Below are 18,286 nucleotides of genomic sequence, written 5' to 3' on the forward strand. Positions count from 1 at the left end.
GTGTCAAGTCTCTGATGCTATCCCTTAAAAGCGACTTCAGGATTACAGTTTCACTTCATATTTTTGCCTTTAAAATAACAGGAAGGATGTCTAGCATTTTAAAAAGTAACTATCATGAAACAGCCCCAGAAAATACCTCCTGAGAGTGGGCCTGGTTCTCATAAATACAACAATAACAATTTTTTCTGGCACACCAGCCAGGGCAGTCTGCCTAAAAGGTCTTAAACAAAGTTTGTATTGACATCCAGTATAGTGGGGCCCTGGAATTTCTTGTGGACTCTTGGGTCCTTGTTATGTGTGCTTCCTCCCCTCTTGCCCCCATCAGCCCTAAACATACTTCCCATTATCTTGTTCCATGAACTCTGCAGAAAGATACACCAGATAATTCACTCCTAGAGTTTAAATGTTGGATAAAGTTTATCTCTAGACGAAAAAGTAAACATCTTGTTATTTGATATGGAGAATTGGGGAACTAAGTACATTTTTTTTGCTTCTCCACACTGTGAGCACACGACCCAATTACATTTGCTGTTCCACTTCATTGCTTTCACCTTGAGCCAAGCAAGCATCACCATTCACCTGATTACTGCAGCAGCTCCCTAACTAGTCTCCCTGGGTCCACCTTTGCCCTCCTGCAGTCTATTTGCAACATAGTTTCCAGAGCCATCCTTTAAAAAAACATAAGCCAGATTGTGTCACTTCTCTTCTCAAAGCTTTTCCTCCGCTCCCGTTTCACTTTGAGAAAAATCCAAATTCTTCAGGGTATTCAAAGCCCTTCATAACCTGGCCGTTGTTACCTCTGACCCTTTGTCCTGCCATTTTCCCCAGCCTCATTCTTCTTAGCCCCCCTGGCCTCTGCCCCATTCCTGGGACTTGCGAGGTACATTGCTGCCACGGGGTCTTTGCACTTGCCATTTGTTTAGCCTGTGAAATTCTTCCCACAGTCATTAGCATAGCTGACTCCTTCCCTTTCTTCAAGTCTTTGCTCAAATGCCTGACCTCATGAGGCCCATCCTGACCATTCTAATTTAAATTGCAACCCACACCCTGTTTAATTTATTGATTTGTTGTTTATTGTCTTTCCATAAGGGCAGGGATTTTTTTTTTTATTCTTGTAATATTCTTTTTACTTTTTTTTTTAACATCTTTATTGAAGTATAATTGCTTTACAATGGTGTGTTAGTTTCTACTTTATAACAAAGTGAATCAGTTATACATATACATATGTTCCCATATCTCTTCCCTCTTGCATCTCCCTCCCTCCCACCCTCTCTATCCCACCCCTCTAGGTGGTCACAACGCACCTAGCTAATCTCCCTGTGCTATGCGTCTTGAAGGGCAGGGATTTTGATGTGTTTTGTTCTCGGATATATACCAAGCTGCTAGAAAAGAGCCTGGCACATAGTAGAAGCTTGATAAATATCTGTTGAATGAGTTATGATTATACATTCCTCAATCTAGACATGAATACTTGAATGAACTTGGCCTGCCTATATGTAAATAGGCCAAGGTGACCTTCCATTAGGAGGAAAAAAGCCTGAATTCTGATTTTAGGCAGGTTAGGGTGAGTATAGGTCACCTCTGGTTGAATTTCTAGCAAACCAGGCAGTCAGGCTCTTAGCATTTTAACCATTCTCCTTGACTTGTTTTTACAGTTTTATTATCATGGCTACATTGCTTGTTCTGAGAGGCCCATCTGTCTCATAACTCTTCTCCACTCCATCTGGCTTCTCATTGCATGCTCTCTCTCCCACTTTCTCTCTCTTTGACCTTATGATTTGAATAAGAGCAAAATCTCTTTGGCACTATCCAGTGTGAATTAAAAGCTGAAGTCTCTCTCTGTTGATACAACAAAGGGAAGCCAAGGAAATCAATTAGAGGAATGGGGTTGGAGGGGGGGTGGGGTGAGAAGTTTGTTTGCTTGTTTGTTTATTTATGTGTGTGTTTAAACTTCACTTCATTCTAAAAAAAGAATTAAAGCCAAGCCAAGGATAGGGTTTGTTTTTTTCCTCTTTTTTGAGTCTAAGGCAGGGAACTAACAATTTTTAAACATCTACAAATTGTGAAAGGTACTCCATGCATACGCACATATAAATTAAAAAATATACGTTACATATATAAATTTAAAATGTTTTAAGTTCAGAATTTTTTGCATTATGAAAAATCTCAAGTATGCAGAAAATCAGAAAAATGAACACATTTACTAGCTATCCATAGTCATAGTTTTCAAAAATTGGCCATATATGTTTTATCTATCTATATAACTTTTTGCTGAGCTACTAAAAAAAAATTATAGACATCATGACATATCACCCATAAGGATTTTAGCATCCATTTCTAAAAATTAAAGAAATTAAAGAAATTCCCTGCATAACCCAAGACCATTATCACATTGAAAAATATAATTCCTGATATCCATAAATTTCCCTATTTGACCATTGATTATTATTCTTTTTGATATTCAAATTATTCTAACTTTGGTCTGTGCAAGCTCCTTACATCTGGCCCCTTTTGACATTACTACATTAATCTTTAAAAACTTCTTAGCTTTCAGGCTCACCTTGTACAATTACTGCCGCAGACCAGAAATCACTTTTTCTTTAAAAAGCTCTGATTCCTTTTAGTAGGAAATAGTATTTAGCAATGTAAGTGTCCTTCAAGAGACAAATGGACAAAAAAGATGTGGTATATACATACAATGGAATATTACTCAGCCAGGAAAAAGAATGAAATTTTGCCCTTTGCAACAACATGGATGGCCTTGGAGCGTATTATGCTTAGTGAAATAAGTCAGAGAAAGAAAAATACTGTATGATATCACTTATCTGTGGAATCTAAAAAATAAAACATACTAGTGAATACAACAAAAAAGAAACAGACGTACAGATACAGAGAACAAACTAGTGGTTACCACTGGAGAGTAACTGTCTGGGCCCAGATCAGCAGGATTAACACCACCTGGGGACTGGTTAGAAATGCAAAATTTCAGGCCCTATCCAAGACAATCAGAAACTCTGGTGTGGGTCCCAGTGATCTGTGTTTGCACAAGCCCTCAGGAGCTTCTGATTCATGCTGAATTTTGACAACAAATGCTCTACACCTTAAGATTTCTGCTCTGGAAAGTAAAACTCCCAGAAGCTTCCTAGGTAACAAAGGGTTTTTATATTTTTAGTCCCCCACCCCACATGCATATAAACTTATCCATAAATAATACATAGAATTTTTTCTATGAATATATTTTAAATGAACATACATGATACTATTCCATACATCTCATTCCAGTTACCTTTTTTACCCAACATTATGTTCGATATATATGAGTATAGGTAACTTTTGTGATAATAAAAGGATTGGAAATGGAGGATATGGAATGAAGAATAGAAAAATAAAATAAAAGAGAAACTTACATGGATCAACAATGATGGTGTACCACAAATTGGGGAATGTGATCATTCTGAAGCACTTAGTCATATTTCAGTTTTTAAAATCCAGCAACACAGAGTTTTCCTTTAGTGTCATGATCAAGCTTGCTCCTAATGAAGAAGGATACTAATTTAAAGTATGTCAATGATCAGGTTAGTAGTACATGAAGGAGCACTATGGTGGGATCCTAGCATACTTATTTCACCCCTTTAAAGCACCTGCATTTTTTTGTGATAAGATGGTTATTGTTGATTATGTTGTCTCAGCTTGTACATATTTATGTTGCCTTGTTCTGTGTTCTGCTTTTCCCATACTCAGCAGCCCTTGGCACTCAAAATAGCATGACTGGTGAGGAAGGAAGATATTCCGAAATTCTCAAGTATTAGGCATAAAGTCCACCCCCGATAAAAATCAGCCATCACAAATTTTCTGTTCTCATTACTTTTCTTTCTCTACATTTGAGGAGGGGAGGTCATTTAAATCATTTGCATGGTGTCAACCATCACCTCTCTGCTGGTGATTCACAAATTCACATCTCTTGTCCACCTCAGACCCACATATCTGACAGGTGTGTGGACATCTTTGAGTCCCAGCGGTCCATCAAACTCAGCATTTCCAACACACATCCATTACCTGCCTCCCAGAATCCCCCCATCCTCTGGTCTCAGAATTTATATAACATCACTCTTCTCCTAGACAGCAAGGCTAGAAGCTTCTGATTCCTCTTGGCTCACCAATTGGTGATGAAGTTATTTCCAATCTACTTTTAAAATGTCATTTGAATATAATCCCTTTTCATGCCTACAGTCTCTTTCTAAGTTAAGGACTTTATTATCTCTTATCTAGACAATTGCTATAGTTTACTTTTTTCCTTGACTTCAGTTTCTTCTTACCTTATTTCTTCTTCCAGAAAATATCTAACTAGGATAACAAACATTCATTGAGTATTTACTGTTTACAAATCACTGTTCCAAACACTTTCCATGTATTATCTCATTTAATCCTATAAGGCATGTATTAATAGATCATTTCACTCCCCTGCTCCAAAACCTTCAACACCTCCCCATGACTTCCCCAATAAAATCCAAGGCTTTCCTAGTGCTGCCAATATAGGTCTCCAGACAAATCTCCTACCATCCCTTCCCATATTCACTATGTTCCAACCAAACAGGATTGCTGATCATTTCCCTAACACTTCATGTGTTCATGGCTCTGCTTTTACCAGTGGGACCACTCAGCCTTTCCAATTTTTACCATCACCTTTTAAACTCCAGTTTAAATGGTATCTCCTCCACCAAACTTTTTCTATCTCTTAAAATAACTCTCTCATCATTGTTCTTCTTCCCTTTGTTATTCATTCAATAAATATTTATTTCCTTCATTATTCTTTCAACAAAAGTTTTACTGCTAGGCATACATACTCCTATAGCACTTTGTATCTCTAGCATATTCCTTAGAAACCTGTCTTACAGTGAAGGTAAGATTAACATGTCTATTTCCTCCCCATGGTTATAGTCTCCTTGAGGATAAAAGGCATCTCTTCATTTTTGTAGCTCCACCTACCAGCCCTTTGATACAGTGCTGAGAATTCATGCATGCATGTGTTCATTCACTCAAAAATATTGCTTAAAAAACCTATTATGTTCTAGGAACTGGCAGTGAACAACAAATAACACTGTGATTGCCCATTGGAGTTTATAGTCTAGATGGTTATAAAAACCTGTTTATGAATAATTAGACTGCAATGTAGCATATGCAGGAGAAATGGCGATTAATCATGACTTCGCAGGGCAAAGGCAGGTGGCAAAGGGCATTTGAACCAGGTCTTTAAGAATGAGTAGGAGTTCACTACAGGAAAAAGACAATCCAGAAAAAACCAGTAGCCTGTCAAGGAGGACAGGCATGAAACAGCATGATGGGTTTAAATAAAGGTCAATAATTCTGAATTACGTGAACTCAGAGGGCCAGTGGAAGGAGATCCTGCAGACAGGTAGATGTCACTCAGATTATGGAAGGCCTTAGATACCATGCCAAGTGAACATCATTGTAGGAAATTTAAGGTAACATTGGATAAATATTTGTTGGAGACCTGAACAACGCTTTCTCCCATTTGTGCGGTTCTAGAATCTTACACCTCATCATGAATCAGTTCCTTTTATCTACTTGCATTTGTGGTTAAACCCAAACTTTGCAGCCTCTTCTCAGACTCCACAGTGTTCACATGCACAATTCACATCCACCGGCAAAAACTGTCATGAAATTAAGCAGTCTTTCTAAGAAGAGAAAGGGGCGTGTGACAAGCTTGAAATAGGAAAAAGCAGCCTCCTCCCAACCCGGGAGATTCCAATGCAGTCCTCTAAGGACGACTGTAGTACTGAGAACAGTGTAACTCAAGTCACCTTTCTATGTGTAATGTTTTGTTGTTTGGGTGGGGTGCTTGTTTGTCTTAATGTGGGAAGAGTTTGTTTTTTAAGTTGGTTGAATTATCAGTAAAATTATTAATTTTCCTTAGCAGTATAATATGCAAGAAATCTAAGCCTCAAGCTCAACTGCTCAGGTCAGCATTATTTTTCCAAATCAATTGTTTGAGCCCCAGACCTGCTCTTCTAAGAAAATCTAGGATCAATCATTTGATGCACACCCACTCCCCTTCCCCTGCCAACATACCCAGACATAAAATGTCCAAGCACCTGGAAGACTTATTTAGACAAAAGAGAGACTTGAAAGTCCTTCGGTCTATAGGTGTCAGTCTTCAGCCAGTGTGGCCATTGAAACCTGGTCCTGCCCTGTTCCAGGGGATGCTTCGTCACTCCTGTGGAGATGCTCTTGCTTCAGCATTATAGTGGGTTTCACAATTAGGTGTAGCTCACTCTCCTGAGCTGTGGCCCCCCTAATCACTACCCCATAAGCAGGCCTAGAAGAACTTCAGGTTGTAGCCACATATTATGACAAAACCAATCTCCCTAGCCCCGATGTTGGGCTCATTGGGCTAAATAATCTGCCCAAGGTTACACAGCTAGAGAGAAGAAAGTCTGGATGCAAAGTCAAGTCTTCAGATTTCTACTGCTTTTCCCATTAAGCTCTGCTACCTCCAATAAGAAACGTGTCTTAATTCTAGGGATTGACAACTAGGAAATAAGCCTTGATATCTACAAGGGATTTTGTGAGATACTTGAGCCTTCAGGACTATTAAGACCCGGAACAGGTTACTAAGAGCCTCTTATCATGTCCAACCGATTTTCTTTTGAAAGGAAGGATTCCTTGAGTCGGGAGTGGATAGTCTCACGCTGTATTTGGTAGCTTAGAGCCCATGACCTTGAATTTGAAGACGTCTTGGACATGTCTTCCAACACTTCATGCAAAGCTACTTTTCCACCTCAGTGGCCTGCTGGCATCATGCAGGGAGAGGCTTTTTAATGCTACATTTGTTCAATCAAAATATGTACTTCATATAAACATGAGGGATGAGCAATCGTCAAGATTTCAAAATACATCATATCTAGGCGAAAATTCTCAGAAATTACTTTTAGCAGTTGAGATGTATAGTAGTATATAAATCATTAGCAATTTGCTTGTCCTTCAGCCACAGAGTAGAACATACATGCCCAACCACATCAATAAGGATATCATGACAAACCTTTCAAATTATAATGTTCTATATATAATGTAACTCTTCATTAAAACATATAATGCAATAATAAACATAGATGGATTTGGGGGTTAAGATCAAAGCACACTTTCTCTAATTTGAAAAAGAAACCTGAAAAATGATAAAATAAATGTATCTTCAAATTGAGTTGTTTCTCAAATTATCAGTGTTTCAGTATATCCCTTCTCCCGCCTCCCACTTTTTAGTCAACAATTTATCCGAAATTCCCAAGGGTGATGTGGTCCCCTCTACAAAGACACACTACATTCAACATGACCCAAGGAGGGCAAAGTGAGGCAAAGGATGGACAGCTGGACCGGGACAGAACAGACCTCTGTGCTTGGCTTTGCGACATTGGAATTATCAACCAATTCTAGGTTTCAGTTTGCTCATTTGGGAGGAGCAGGCGGTGAAAGAACTGAATCAGACAACATCTAAGATTCTTGCCACCTTTGAAATTTTAGATGTCTGTTTGGCAAGTTGATTAAATTCTCAGAATGCCAGCCTCCTGACCCAGCAGGTGAGGACTACCTCGTATGGCTGTGCTGAAGAGCCCCGCCTTTGCTTATGTGATTGCGCATGTCTCCATGAGCCCCTGTAATCCCAGTGAAGAGACCAAACGGCTTCCCACAAAGCTGAAGCAAACCTTTGGAATACATAATGTTTCTCATTAAAAATTTTTAGTGATTTTTTTTTTTAGAAATAAAGGCATAATTCTTAGTTTTGTGGTGACAATAAAGGGGGAGGGGAGAGAGAATAAATTCAACAGTTCAACACTCCACATACATCAACCTTAGAGATATAAAAAATATCTCTGGTTCAGGCAACAGAGACATAAAAGCCAGTGATTATGGTACGCAAACTACTGATAGGCTAACTGGCATAATACTATAAACTGTTTAGAATTCGACCCTATGATAACTCTATCAGGTACATTCCCTTCTGCGTGATGACAAAGAGGCACTTGGCATTACCACGTTTATAATCAGATGTCTGGGTGCACCCCCAAAATGCCTACATCCCCCCACCTCATCTTTTACACTAACAAGTTTCTTTCCTCTCCTGCAAGCTGACAAAACAAAGCCTGCCTTCTGGCTCACATGTACCACACGCTGGCCACATACAGTGGTTTATGAAAAGGCAGACTTTTGTTGCATAGAAGAGCATTTTAGCTGCTACTCAGGGTTTATAGACAAGTGATTACCTGTAAACTCTGACTTTAAATTTGGGTTACATAAGAAGGTTTATTTGTCCTTCATAACTCTTCCATAAAACAATGTTAAGTAATTACCCAATCTGAAAGAAAGTTACAGATCTTGATTTATGAATCCCTGAATTCCTAAATAACACTGTTTGTGTCTAACGGGATCATAGCACAGATATAAAAAAGTGTAGGCACACACATTTCTTAATCTACCAACAGAGATCACCAAAATCAGGTTTGTTTAGAGGGATACAGATGCCTCAAGTCTGTAATGCATGTCTGTAATGCGAATGAAACAGGCACTTAGGAGGAAAAAACCCTTTGCCTTGCTTGAGAGAGAGAAGCAATCCAGGGGCTAGCCTGCAAGGGAAGTCTGCAGCTCTAGCTGCATTTCAATGCAGTGCTTAGTTTATTCACCAGGGGTCATCAAAGGTCTGGATTTTCTTTGTCTACTTGTTGACTCCTATGTACACTGTACACTCAAGAGCTACTGAATTCTTTCCACTTGTGCATCAGGAAATGTGGCCTGCAGTTCCTCCCCACACCACGACAGGCCCACCCTCACTATTTAGCATTGAGCTGTTATTCTTCATAGACCTCTACCAATGCATTGCAGTAAGAAAGTCAGTTAGATGCATAACGAAAATGCCTTTTCTAACTAAAACAATCTATTAAAAAGAAGAAAGAGGAAATGATATTTAATTTTTTTATTTTAATAAACTTTGCTTCCATTTTTTAAAGTTGGAAAATGGAAGGCTTAGCAAACTACTGTTTTCTGGATCCATGAACTGAATTGCATGCTTGGAAAGCAAGTGGGTCATGACACCCTTTCATCAGATCGTACTCCGTAGCTGGGTTCCTAGAGGGCCAGAGGAGGTCAACAGAAGAACAAGTTAACATTATTCTGTGAGACTTTTTCAGCCTCATTGAACAAGTAAATAATGGAAGTTTTTGATGAAGGTTTGACCCTGGCATGAAGAACAAGGATCCTATAGGTCCTGGTGTTCCTGATGGTATCTGGACTGAAGACCTCCTCTTGAGCAGCTCAGGGTATTTATCACAGTTTTTCTGTGACATCCTTAAATGTCTTTAGCATGAGGCTTTCTTACCTGTACCCTCTGAATAAACCAAATTGCATCCTTTGAAAGCTCGAAAGTGAGCCATGCTTCAGCCGCAATGAGGAGTAAATTCAGGTTGCAGAATTCTTTCCAGGGTTGCATAGCTCCTATTTAAAAATTGACAGTGGCTTCACATACCCTTCCTCCTGCCCACAAATAGGCAGAAAAACAGCCTTGTTATTCAAGGTATTTGATCTATATTCCTTCTATGCTCTGTTTTAAAATGCAAAAGTCACCTGCTCGTAGAATGTAAGAGCTGGACGTGGCCTCAAAATCCAATTCAATCCTTTTATCTCACATGTTTGTAAACTGAGCCTCAGAAAAGGAAAGTACTGCTTCGAGTCATTTGGTGACAAAAGTGGACCTATTCACTTTATTCTATGGCACTCCTTCCAAATAAAATGTGAGCAAGATTTACAATACAAAATATATAACCGGGGGTACTGTTGAAAAAGGCAGTCAAGAGGATGGAAAGAAAGAGGGGATCAATTCTGACCAATGGCACAGTTGATAAATCTATCTCTGAGCACCGAGGCCACAAGGTAGCAAAGCAAGACTCCTGACCCCAAGACTGCTGGTCGTCCTCTTTTGCGCTCGTCAGTGGTGAAATAAAAATATTATGCGACACATGGGGATCACAGTTGTGTCAACAGAAGAAGATGGCTTGCTAAGGCTTGTTATTAAGAGAGATTGGGAGAGTTGATTCAAGATGGGGAAACCTGGTTAGGCATAGCCCACTGAGAATCCAGAAGCCTTTGGAAATCACCACTCCACACCGGTCTGGAACAAACATTTCTGCAAAATGTACAACAGCATAGTGCCTGGCTTTTACGTTAATGAACCACTACTTATGACCTATTAACCTCTTGACAAAACAAGGATTTGTGATCCAAAAGAAAAAAAAAAAGTGGGGGGGTAGGGGGGATGGAGGAGGCCAAGGCAAGGTGAGTTGTTTTTATTTTCTCTTCACACAAACTCTTTCTTAAAAGATGAGCTAGAAAACCCTTAAGAAGCAGGACTTGTCTGCTGACCCCATGCTGTTTTACACGAAATCATATAATCCAACAGCAACTCCTGCAAAAATACTACCTTTTTCAAACATTCTCAAACTAAATAGCAGGGACAGTTATTTCAAAGTGACATTTATACTGTCAATGGGGAATGAATGGCTAAAGGGTAAGACAGCGATCAAGAGAAGATTTAATCCCAGGACCAAGAGGAGGCAGATACCTGTGAAAAAGATAAGAGAGCCTGGAGCTGCCCATAGCTTCTTATTTTTAGACAGTTGGGAAATACTGCAAGTTGCAAAGGCTTTACTACCGTGTGTGTGTGTGTGTGTGTGTGTGTGTGTTGGCTTGGTCCAATATTTCTTATTTGTTTCTCCATTATTTCCTCTGACGATGGTTGATTTTCTTATCCTCAGTTGCATCAGTTTTTGTCCCAGTCTCCCCACACCCAGAAAATTGTCAGTCAACATGTATTTTACTGAGTCCAACAGGTTACCAACACTATGGGGAATGTGATCTTTTTTTAAAAACTCATATGTCTTATCTCATTTTAGTTTGGAGGATTTAAACACTCTGGAATATATTTCAAAAATCTGCCCTCTCACTAGACAAGTTTTTGTTTACTTGCTGGTTTGTTTTTGTTTCCGAGACTGTTTCCATGCCTCCTATTTGATAGAGATTAAATGTTTTTAAGGGGCTTTAAAGAAAGATGCAAAAAAACAGTTAGCTTCTGTTTTGTGAGAAGGCTTCAGAGGGCACTCATGGTAACCATCAGCTATAAAAAGTATAATTATAGCTGATGATGACCCTCTGTTTCCTGTAAGGCACAGCATGATGAAATGGGTTTTTGCAAAGAAGACTGCTGACAATTTAGAATGCATCAATGAGCAATCAGGAGGGTGAGACGACTGGGGACGACCTCAAAAGAAGAGTAATTGAAAGAACTGGGGGTGTTTAGCCGAAAACTGAGAAGATGTTAAGGCAGCATGTTAGCTTTCTATAATAACCCAAAGGGCTACTAAGAGGAAGTTCAGCTCTGTAGAACCATAACCTTGTAGGTGCAAGTTTTGAATAGCCAGGTTCAAAATTAACACAAGGAAGCCCTTCCCATCAACTGAAGGGGCTGCTATATACCTTTAATGCTTTCTTACCAAAGTCTTTTTGCAGAGGCTGGATGGCCATATTACAGGGATGTGGTAGAGGGGACTCTTGAAATGGACAGATGCAGCGTTAGATGATTGAAAAGTCCCTTCCTGCTCAAATACTGTAGACTCGATATAACATTAGATGTGAATAATCTACAATAGCAACCTACTGAGTGCATTTACACTCAGAGCTAAATCAGATGTGAAACAACTAAATATGACTGCCTTGCTTTTTGTAATTCTATTTAATATCAAACTTGAGCCTTTTTTCCTCCCTGCCCCCCCCCCCGACATTGCTGACCCACTTCCCACATCCTCATCATCTAAAGCGATGAGCAAAAATACACTTGAAGAATAACAACAGATTTTCAGCAAATCTTAGCGGGTATATGAGACATAATTATACTATATATTCCAGAAAATGCCAAATAACAGTAGCTTGAATGGGATAACTATTTATTTGTCTATCATGTAAAGAAACTCAAGAGTAGGCATTTTGAGACTGGTATGGGAGTTCCATCGTCATGGCAAGAACCCGGATGTCTAGTTTTCTTTCCCGCCATCTGAGTGTGTGGTTTTCACCTCATGGTCCAAGATGTCTGCTGGAGGCCCTGCCCACATCCCAGACAGCGGGAAGTGGGAAAGAAAGAGAGGCACACCTCCTCCCTTTTAAGCGGCTTTACTTGAACCCTCACAAAACATTTTCACCACATCTCATCGGCCAGATATAGATTCAAAGAAGGCTAGCAAACAAAATGATCTATCTGGACAGCACTGGCCCAGCTAACACTCAGGCTTCTGTTATTGTGGGAGAAGAAAAGAACAGATATCGAGATGAGGCTAGCAGTTTGTCCTAAAAAAGGTTCAGGTATTGTAAAAAACAACATAGTATTACTGTCTGGATTTCTGTCTCCTCAATATTTTAAAGTAAATCCACTTGAAGCAGAAGCTACATTTTTACAGTAAGTAGTGAAGGAAAAGTTTCAGGTGCAAGTTTACCTTGAAAACTGATACTAAAATTCTGAAAATTAATTTATTTTATTTAATATTTAACATGATTTAGGTTATATTCCTTATTCCTTAGTTTTTTCCAAGAATGAGTGAAATGGTGATCATTTAATCTGACATCATTTTGATGAGAAAATAATATGATCTAATACTTCTTTGTTTCCATTTGTCTTCTGCTATATGATCTTGGAGAGAATCTCTATGTGAAAATATGCATCACTTGTACCAAGAGCCTCTCTTAGGCCTTTGATATTCATCATTCTTAAAGAGTCCTAGTATCAAAATTCCAGATGTTTTACTTCAAATTTTTCACTGGTCTACTTCTGCTAGATCCTCATATGCCAGGAACTTTGAGAGTGCTATGATGAGTTTTTCAACATCACTTTAATTAACGTCATGAAATCTTGTACCACTTGCAAGATATGCAACCTCAATTTGCAATCGATTTTTATTACCAGATGTTCACAGTTTACAATCTAGTAGAGACTCATCTACAAATATTAGGATGGATTGGTAGAAATAGACACTACTGTTTAGCAGGGAGGATTTTTGAATGTGTATTAATATTATAAGTGGACAGGTCATTGGTAAATATTTTTGTATTATGAAGACTCTTGTTTCCATTGACAATCTTATAAATACAGGATTTTAGATAACAAAGTTTTGGATAATGAGGACTTTCTATTTTTTGCCCTGTATGTTGTACTTCAGTTATGAAGTTAGGAAAACAAATAGAAATTATGTTGTGTATAAACACAAAGAGAGAGGGAAAATTAATCTACCATATATCAGGTACTATGCTGGAAGAATTCTGCATGTTATTTCATATAATCCTCACAACAAGGCTATAGAACAAAGTCTTAATTTCCATTTATAAATCAGAAAATGGAGAATCTAAATAATTTACAAGTACAGACAGCCTTGTAGAGCTCTAATTTAAATCCAGGACTGCCTGCCTCCAACGCCCATGCTTTTTCTCTAGAAACACGTTATGCTTCAAGGTTTTGATCAACTTGTTTTTAAGGAGTGTCATTGTAAATGGAAAGAAAAAGAAGGATAGAATGTTTCTTTCTGGTTAGCTTAACATAAATCATGCTTGAAACTTCCTGGAAGGCTGGAGGCCTTTACATCTTTATGTGTTTCTCAGCACCTATGCATATAAATTAAGAGGCTTTCAGCTGCAAGTAACTGAAACCCTTGGCAATTGACTTTCAGACCAGTGACTATCAAAGTGTGATTCCCAGACCAGCAACATCAGCATCATCTGGGAACTTGTTAGAAATGCAAATTTTCCAGCTCCACCCAGGGTATACTGAGTCAGAAACTCCGGGGGGGGGGGGGGGGTGCCCAGAAATCCGTGCTTTAACAAGCCCCCTCAGGGGATACTGAGGAAGGCTAAAGTTTGAGAGCTACTGTTTTAGACAATAAAGAAACTACTTTCCTCACTGAGCGGAAGTACAGAGCATCTCTGGGTGCAGCAGGATCAGGGCCAGGTTTTACTTCTCTGTTTCTCTTACTTTTGTCATTCTCCTCAAGCTGACTCCCCTCATGGCTGAAAATGAGCCATGAAGCAGAAAATGAGCCATTTCTTCCTTTGTCTTTTTCAAAGAGTGGAGACACCTTTCCCAAAAGTCCTCCCAAGAGGCTTGTCCTCATGGTTCAAAGGCCAGAATTCTGTCACCCAACACCACCTTCAGCCAATTATTGGCAAGTTGAATGGGACCAACATGATTGGCTGAAACCAATCAAGACTCACCCCCTGCCATATGGCCATGCCAAGGAGGAAGCATACCTGAGTAAAAATGAGGTTCTTGCTGGGGGAGGAAAGCAGAGCAAGGAGGTGGTATATGGCAATAGATATTGTATAGACGACCAAGAGTGTCACCTACAGTCATGAACATGATTGACTCACATTGCAGAAAATTCTCAGTCACGTAAGAACTTCAACTTGGAATTTGTAAATTTGTTTCAATAATCTGATTATCCTAATTTCTTAATCTTTTAGAATTTCAGGTCAAAAGCAGCAACCTACAGATCATTTTTTAAGTTTTGGTGATTATAGTCTGGCATTTAGAATCAGCTAGGCATAATAACATATTAGAGTCCTTTAGTGGCATCATTTTGAGATCTGTTTTATCTATTTTAGCTAAATGTTCTATATTTTTATACCAGAGCTCTGAGATAATTATAATTAAAAGGACACAAAATTATGATTAAGGTACGTATTTTCCCTCTACAGTCTTTGTGCTTCTTCAAATGACAGGTGTTTCTTCAGAAAGGAAATTCTACTCATAGCTATCTTTGCTATCTTTCCTATAGCAAAAATGAATTTTAAATATTGACTTTTCAGAAGAGAGAAAATCTGAAATGATGAGCAGATTGCTTTGATCACTGCTTTGCTGAATAAAACAGACAGTTGTTTGGAGACAGGTTGCAATGCAACAAACATTTAATTTTTGCTTGATTCATAGATGAAGCGATCAGTCAGGAAGGTTAGTAATTACCAAATCCTCAATTCAATCAGACATGAATGCCACACAGCCCTGTGCTTGTTTAGCTGTAATACGGAATTGATCTCAGCAGATGTAGTAAACTAAACTAGTTCATATCCATAACGCCTGAAAAAATTCACACAGCCTGTATTTCATGGTTGCTCTGTACTGTACCCCTCCCCAGCTCTCCCATTTCTTGAGATTTCCAATTAAGTACTTTCCTCATTTATATTCTACATCTGATCAAATACCAAAAAATGTGGATTAGTCACATTCCTACATAAATTGAAACATTATGTAACAAGTGTCCCAGCAGTTTGAGAAGGAACCTCAAGGTGGCATGTTCGAAAGAGCCCTGGACTGGCTCTTTCTGGCTTCTCACTCTAACTCTGCCACCAACCTGCTTGGTGATTTGCGGTGATTTAATGTACACTTCTGGACCTCAGATGTCAGCGGTAAAGTTAGAAGATTGGCATTCGTTGTCTCTCAATTCTCTGACCGTTCTAACTGCCCCAACTGGAGAAAGATCAGAGGAGAGGCAGCCTGGCATAGTGTGAAAGACCCTTAAGTTCAAATCTCAGCTCAGCTACTTATTAACTATGTGACCTTGGGCAAATTATTTTAAATCTCTGAGAGTGTTTCCTCATAGGTAGTATAGAGATAATATCAACCTACCTCTCAGGTTGTTATGAGACTTTGAGAAAAATATTAGAAGAGGCTGGCATTGTTGATGCCTGTGGTCGTCACTATTATAATTTAAGTGAAGAGGAAGAATTCTACCTTATTTGTTTTTTCTCTATTCTTCACTACTAAAATTCTTGGAGCAAAAAAAAGGAAAAAAAACAAATGCACACAAAAAAGCAGGTGGAGCCAATATCTCCATTTTTTTGCCACCCTCCCATTCATTAACCCTTTACACTCAAGAAATTGACACCTTGGACTAATACAACGTTATATGTCAATTATACCTCAATAAGCTGGAAAAAAGAAGGACAAGAAAAGTCTGATTGTGTCAGAGCATACCTTGAAATGCCTTGTCTCCAAGAAAAACTCAGAAAGGTCTCTATCATCTTCACTCTATTAAAAACAGAGAAGAAGAAATTGACAGTTGAGTGCATTTTTCTACTCTGGGCTTTACTTGAATGTACTTCAGAATCACCTGCAGGGCTTGTGAAAATACAGATTGCTGGGCTCCAGCCCAGTGGTTTCTGGCTCAGGGGATCTGAGAACCTGGATTTCTTACATAGTCATAGGTGCTGAGGACCAGTATGAGAACCTCTGATCTTGTCCACACCAGGCTGATCATCAGAATTTCTTTGAGAAGTTTACAAAAGAATACAAGTTTCTAAATCCACCCTTGGAGGTTCTGATTCAGTAAGGCTGGGCTAGACCTTAGGACTCGGTTTTTAAAAGCTCCCCAGGTGATCTTCATGTTTAGCAGTTTTGGGGAGGCTACTCTAGCTGATTTTAGCTCTGTGAACGTGCTTCCCAATGCTACCTGGTGCTTTTGGTGGTGCAGTACTTTCCTCTTAGGATTCTGAATCTTTCTGGGCCTCTCCACCAGTTTCACAATCAAATTATCATCATTCAGCGTCACCTCAACTTTCTTGATTTCCAGATGAATGCGATTTCTCCTTGTTTGTTCCCTGCTATTACCAGAAGTTGGAAGTCCTAATGCCTTATACTACAGTTCCTGCCTCTCAAGACATTTATCTTTCTACATCGTCCTTTTAATTGAGGTAATTTTGATTTATAACATTATATAAGTTTCATGTGTAGAACACTGTAAGTCGACTTCTGTATACACTGCAGCGTGCTCACCACCAAAAGTTGTTTTCGTCCGTCACTGTGCAGTTGACTCCCTTTACCCATTTTGCCCTCCCCCACCCCCTCCCTTTCTGGTAACTTCTGTTACTCTGTTCTCTGTATTTGTTTGTTTTGTTTATTTATTTATTTAATATTCCACAGATGAGTGAAATCATACAATATTTGTCTTTCTCCATCTGACGTATTTCACTTAGTGTAATACCCTCAAGATCCATTCATGTTGTCGCAAATGTCAAGATTTCATCTTTTTTTATGGCTGAGTAGTATTCCATTGTGTGTGTGTGTGTGTGTGTGTGTGTGTGTGTGTGTGTGTGTTTATGTGTGTGTATGCCACATATTCTTTATCCATTAATCCATCAATGGGCAGTTAAGTTGTTTCCATATCTTGGCTATTGTAAAGAAACTATGTACTTCTTTTATTTGTGTTGTTCATTCTTCTTCAACCCGACTCCTCTCCCCAGCAGGACTAATAAGGTCCTTCAGGGCAAGGATTGTGTTCTGTTCCAAGAATACCCTCATATAAAGCCTTGCAAGTAGGCAATCAAAACAAAGATGTTGAACCAAAATGCAAGAAAGCCAGTCACTATCACCTCCACTACCATTATCATAAACCCCTGTTTTCCCCAAAATGTTTCGGTAGTAATAGCTAACATTTATGAAGCTGACTTTATGGACTTTCTGAGTGTGAGACACTGTTCCAAGCACTTCGTCTGTATCAACTCATGTAATTCATTTAATGGGCTCAAAGCATCCTGCAGTCATCAAGTCATTTTCCCCCCTTAAACTACCCCTACGAAGTCAGAGCAGCCACAACCCGCTTTAGCAGGTAAGCAAAAATGAAGGGACTAAATGAAAGATAAATGAGGAAAAGCCAGAAGTCATAGCTGAATAAGGAAGCTATATCTCTACCGTGAGTCAGCAAATCCTAACTGCTGCAATGTTGACTCAGCAGCCCCTAATAAATCTGAAAAGGCTACCACATGATGAAAACAAGTCTTTTTTTTTTTTTTTTTAATAAAATCTGAGCATGGTGGAAGATTCTAAACCAAATACAAGAAGATATGGGTCAACACCACTAATTACCATCCATGGGAGTTAGTTAACCTCCATGAGCCTATTTCTTTACTGGTAAAAAATGAAAATAATAGTATCTCTCACTGTGATCATCCAATGAGATCATATCATTGGAAAGGGCCATTTTGGAAACTTACTGTACAAAATTGGTGGAATTCAACAGTTGTAGGGGCTTTGTTTTATCACAATGATTTTGGATGCCTGTGATTTGGGGAGCGTTGGATTGGCGATGATCAGAGATGCCATATATCCTGCAATGTGCAGACAGTGCTGTACAAGGAAAAATTGTTTTGCCTTCAGTCAATTTTCTAAAGTCACAGACTTCAATTTGAGAAGTCA

The 18,286-nt window shown here is 39.0% G+C and overlaps 1 long non-coding RNA gene across 1 annotated transcript; it reads left to right on the plus strand.

The window, feature by feature from the left end:
• The first annotated feature begins 1,257 nt into the window (after positions 1-1,257).
• On the plus strand, positions 1,258-16,133 carry LOC309665022. Its single transcript, XR_014266164.1, has 2 exons — positions 1,258-9,210; positions 9,321-16,133. It is a non-coding gene; the product is annotated as an uncharacterized lncRNA (long non-coding RNA).
• The last annotated feature ends 2,153 nt before the right edge of the window (positions 16,134-18,286 follow it).

This window comes from Balaenoptera physalus (assembly GCF_965194825.1).
Source record: "Balaenoptera physalus genome assembly, chromosome: 7".
Lineage (NCBI taxonomy): Eukaryota > Metazoa > Chordata > Mammalia > Artiodactyla > Balaenopteridae > Balaenoptera > Balaenoptera physalus.